Consider the following 5,449-nt stretch of genomic DNA (forward strand, 5'->3'; position numbering starts at 1 on the left):
ACCTAGGTTTTCTTCGATCATAGAAAAATTCATGTTTGGATGTATCAGTTTCACCTGTCAATGGGAAGCCAAATGGTACAACCACCCTGGAAAGCAATTTGACAATTTTATTTTGTGTGTGAGTGAACAATTCTTTAGTTCATACCAAGTATCTTGTGAAACATCAGGAAACGGGGAAAATTGGATCCCAACCAGAAATAGGTAAGTCTAAAATTATTTCATTGGACCCTTCTCTCTACATAAAATTACCCTAATTTTTTGAGAAATCACTGACACATTGGTGTTTAACGGACAGCCCCATCAAGAAAAGAAAACTGGGCAGGCGAATCCCCGCTTGCAGGGGTGCTGAGGCAGGGCCAGTTGGGCAAAGTGCGTGGGCTGCGATCCAGGCCACCCCCTCCCCACCAAAGCCATGGCTTCCAAACTCCTGTGCGTGGCCATCCTCGGCCAGCCCGGCTCAGGTAAGGGCACGGTGTGCCAGAGGATCGCCCAGAACTTTGGCCTCTGGCATCTCTCCAGTGGCCACTTCTTGCGGGAGAACCTCAAGGCCAGCATGGAAATTGGTGACATGGCAAAGCAGTACCTAGTAAAAGGTCTTTTGGTTCTAGATCATGTGATCACACGCTTAATGGTGTCAGAACTGGAGACCTGGAGCACCGAACGCTGGCTGCTAGATGGGTTCCATGAGACATTAGTACAGGCAGAAGCCTTGGACAGAATCTGTGATGTGGACCTTGTGGTCAGTTTTAATATTCCTTTTGAGACACTTGAGGATCGTCTGAGCCAACGATGGGTTCACTCTTCTAGTGGGAGAGTCTATAACCTGGACTTCAACCCGCCTCAAGTGCAGGGGATTGATGACGTCACTGGTGAGCCACTGGTCCAGTAGGAAGGTGATAAACCTGAAGCAGTTGCTGCCAGGCACAAGGCTGCGGCGAAAACAGTCATCGAACTGTACAAGAGCTGCGGAGTGCTCCACCAGTTTTCTGGGATGGAGACTAACAAAACATGGCCTTATGTTTACATGCTTTTCTCAAACAAGATCGCACCTATTCAATCCAAGGAAGCATACTGAGCCTGCCATGGGAAGAACCAAGACGACATGGTCGTTCACTCAATCATGCGTGTAGTCCTGGTGCCCTGGCCAAATTAGAAGCTAGCTGAGACAGCGTGCAACATCTTTTCTAGTTTAAGTGATGAGTAATGAGGCAAATCTAGTGGGTAGAAAGAATTCATGAAGAAGAAACCCTCCTTCCCTTTGAAAAGAAGGTATAGCTCTGCGGGTACATCACGCCCTTCACGGGAAAGTGAGTACAGACTGGATTTCCACCAGTGTTGAGCCTGCACTAGGTGGGTTGACAGCCACGTGCTGCTCTCATAGCCTTTTTGCATGCGATGGTGGAGGAAGCTCTGGTTCATGCCACCTTCCACACAGGCTGTTGAACCACAGCACTGTAAGCCTGAGAACTTGAAGGGCCGTGGTCCCAGCTTGTCCTCTGCCATACTCTCTTGACGACAATTGAATAGATGCTGATTGCGCTCAGTGACTGCTTCTCCACAGTGACAGTTTCTCCCTCCAATCTTAGACATCCTAGTTTCTGCTGAATGTGTCTTCTCTCGTCTGCTTGCTCGCTTCATAGGCTATTTCAGTAACATGATAGTTTCTGCCTTTATCCCTCTAACTTCCTCTTTCTACAAACTGAGAATCAGGGGGCTGGATTCAATCCCTTCATACTGGGATCTGAGCTAGGCAGAAAGCTTACTTGGTTAAACAGCTGCTCTGACTGTCTTGAACCTACTCTGTACCTTTTATTGTTTAAAAAAAGATTCCTCAAAGTCTTTGGGAATTCCCAAAAACAAGGGAAATGCTCACTTGAGGAAAAGTGGGGTGATCATATCTTCTGCCTAAATGTAGTAATCGTATGGAAATCACTGGACTAATGAGGTGGTCTAGGCTTCTTTAGTCAAGGCAAGATGAATATTGAACATGCTGCTAGATATTAATGCTGACAGTGTTTTTCTTCTCTGAGTTATCCAAGCAGAGGGTAAGAAGTCAGCAAAGGGAACAAGCCTGTGGACTTGGAGCGTCTTGCACTAGATGTACATTGCGCCTGCACTGAGAAAGACCATTATGGGAATGCAGACTCTTTTTGTTTTCTTCCGATTCCAAAGATGCAGTCTATAGGTGTCCATAAAGTCCAGAAATGAAGATGCTTATATTTTGTCTATCATCATATGTCAATAGAGCATTTGTTAAGGACTTCCCTGGTTTTCCAGACTTGTTGGCCACCTTGTATATAATTCTTACTCTTCTCTTGGAAAAATGAGGAAATTTCTTCCAGCTGCTTAAAAAGGTGTCCTGCACCCGCCTGTCCCCAGGAAGCATCCTTTATTACTAGTAATTTAGTGTGACATCTCATAGTCTGTGTGGGGGCGGGGTGTGGGGTGGACTTAGCACTTTAGTGGTATTGAAACATTACATTCTGAAGGTGTCCTGTGAATCCCCAGTCCAGTCACTGCTGTCCGCACATCCTGTGTGCTCATGATTCTCTCTTCCTCACTGCACTGCCTGGACTCTTGTGGTTCCTCTCAGTTGTCCTGCCATGTGCATGTTCTTTGACTGCCTTAGTGGAAATGCAGACCAGCATCCCTCATGCTCTCCTCACAGAGAAATCTAGGTAAGCTTCTGACATGCAGGCGCTGCCTGGCCCAGGTCTGTGACTATCCGGGCATCGTCACATTGATGCTGGGCACTTTGGAAGCTTGCATTTGGTTGTCACTTGGTAGGGGTCAGGAGAAACAGATAAAGCCCCTGGGGTTTCCTGGGGAAGCAGGTCAGGTGTGGGAAACTGTACAGTTTAGAGGAGGATCACCCAAGGGAAGTAGAGAGTTAAAGGAATTCTGGGTAACCTGAGAGTGGGGGGGGGGTGGGACGACTATCTTCCAACTTCTTTCTTCACCTCTTGTAGATATTGGGAAGAGCAATAGGGTGTGACCAGGCCCCTGCCTGCACACTCTGTTACTCCCCGCTTTTTTTCCTTTGCATTTCAAGCTACTATGGTAACCACCACTGGGACACTAGGGGTCAGGAGTGTCTTCTGGTGTGACCAGCAAGGGGCAAAACCCATAGTTTCCAAGGTCTTTGCTGATTCTCATGTCCATTGACCTAAAAAAAGACCTCTGGTTTTTTCTATTGGACTCGCCTGTTCTCTTCTAAACAATTTTGTAGAAAGAGCGTTAATACTGAAGCTGTCTTGACGAAGGTGGGGTGAAAGGGGCATCTTCTCCTTCCTGCCCAAGCATGCCTTTCCTTCAGTGGTGGCTCCTGAGACTCCTGTGACTTGAATCACAGATGCTGCCTGGCTCTTCACTCAGTTTGTTTCCCACAATCCTCTTGCTCAGAGTTTGGGAAACCCTGCATGTTTGTTCCTTCAGTATTAAAAAGGGGCTATGAAGGAGGCCATCTGAGGGGACCATGCACTCTCAGGACCTCTATAAGCATCTCGGTGAATCTTCCCAGCATCCCATGAGGTGGACACAGACAAGGAGTCCAGGTTATGAAGTCTTGCCCAGGCTCTTGATACAAGTAAACAGTGCAGTGCAACTATGACTCAGTTCCAGGTTTTCCTCCTTCAGAAACCACAGCCTTTTATTGGATGTTAGCTGCCTGTTTTACCCTAAGCAACCCAGTACCATGAATGAGCCTGGTTAGGTCTGCTTGTGGGCTCAGAAGAGTGGCAGACATCATTGGAGTGGCTGCAGGAGACTTTCTTTACTCTCTTTGCTTAAGCAAAGGAAGTTGCTAGAAGGGTCCTCTAAATACAAGGCACCGAGGCAGGCTGGAATCAGACCCAGGCTGATTGGCCTCTATTCCAGGTGTCTGGAAGCCATGAAGACATATGAACAAAGCCTGCACCTATTAAACCATGAAAGTTAGCCATAAATGCCACTCATTTTTTGGTGTGGCAAACTGCACAGTTCTTGCCAGAATAAATGCCATCATCTGTGCCTCAGGGCACCCCTTGGTTTGACCATTCAGTGTGTAGTTGGGTGTGAAGGGGATAGGCGGAGCCATTGCTCAGATGGCAAAGGTTCACATGTGACATTGATAGAGACTCTAGTGACAGACAACTATAGGAAGTGAACAAAAAGTTCTTGTTTAAAATCTTTGACAGGATCATCACCTCTCTGGGATTGGGGAAAAGGGAAGAAAATGGAAAACTTGGTGTTTGTGGAAATGGCAAGCAATGTTTGGGCTCCAGGCTCTTTTCTAGTTTTATGAGAGTTTGTGCTACTGAATTTGTTGATTTTACTTTTGTTTCTGAGATGAATAGATTTCTGGGGAATATATTGAACTCTGATGGCATTTCACTGTGACCCGCAAAAGCTCTCTCTTGTCCATTGGACTCCTGGAGCTCCGCCTGGGACCTGGCCATGGATCTCTGCATCTGCTTCCATCAGTCACTGGATGAGGGCTCTATTATGACAGTTAGGGTATTCAGCCATCCAATGACCAGAGTAGGTCCGCTCAGGCACCCTCTCGATCATTGCCAGTAGTCTATGGTGGAGGTATCTTTGTGGATTCCTGGGGACCTCCCTAGCACTCTGCTTCTCCCTATTCCTATGGTGTATCCATTTATCATGGTATCTCTTTCTTTGTTCTTCCTCTCTGTTCCTGATCCAGCTCAAACCTCCCGCTCTCCTAAGCTGTCTTTCCCCCACCCTTGCCCTCCATGCCCCCCCCCACATCCAGTTTGCTCATGTAGATCTCATCCATTTCTCCATCACTGGGTGATCCCTGTCTTTCCTAGGGTCCTCTTTACTAGATAGCCTGCCTGGAGCTGTGGGTTGCAGTCTGGTTATCCTTTGCTTTATATCTAGTATACACTTATGAGTGAGTACATACCATGTTTGTCTTTCTGAGTCTGGGATACCTCACTCAAGATGGTATTTTCTAGTTCAATCCATTTGCCTGCAAACTTCATGATGTCATTGTTTTGCTCTGATGAGTAGTACTCCACTGTGTATATGTACCACATTTTATTTATCCATTCTTCAGTTGAAGGGTATCTAGGTTGTTTCCAGATTCTGGCTATTACAAATAATGCTATGAACACAGTTGAGCATGTGTCTTTGTAGTATTATTGAGAATTCTTTGGGTATATGCCCAAGAGTGGTATAGCTGGGTCTTGAGGAAGATTGATTCCCAATTTTCTGAGAAAGCACCATACTGATTTCCAAAGTGGCTGTATAAGTTTGCATTCCCACCAACAGTGTAGGAGTGTTCCCCTTGCTCTACATTCTCTCCAGCATAAGCTGTCTTCAGTGTTTTTGATCTTAGCCATTCTGACAGGTGTAAGATGGTATCTGAGTAGTTTTGATTTGCATTTCCCTGATGATTAAGGATGTTGAGCAATTCATTAAATGTCTTTCAGCCATCTGAGCTTCT

The 5,449-nt window shown here is 46.3% G+C and overlaps 1 pseudogene; it reads left to right on the forward strand.

The window, feature by feature from the left end:
• The first annotated feature begins 412 nt into the window (after positions 1 to 412).
• On the forward strand, positions 413 to 1,169 carry LOC114686733 (annotated as a pseudogene).
• The last annotated feature ends 4,280 nt before the right edge of the window (positions 1,170 to 5,449 follow it).

This window comes from Peromyscus leucopus, chromosome 1 (genome assembly GCF_004664715.2).
Source record: "Peromyscus leucopus breed LL Stock chromosome 1, UCI_PerLeu_2.1, whole genome shotgun sequence".
NCBI lineage: Eukaryota > Metazoa > Chordata > Mammalia > Rodentia > Cricetidae > Peromyscus > Peromyscus leucopus.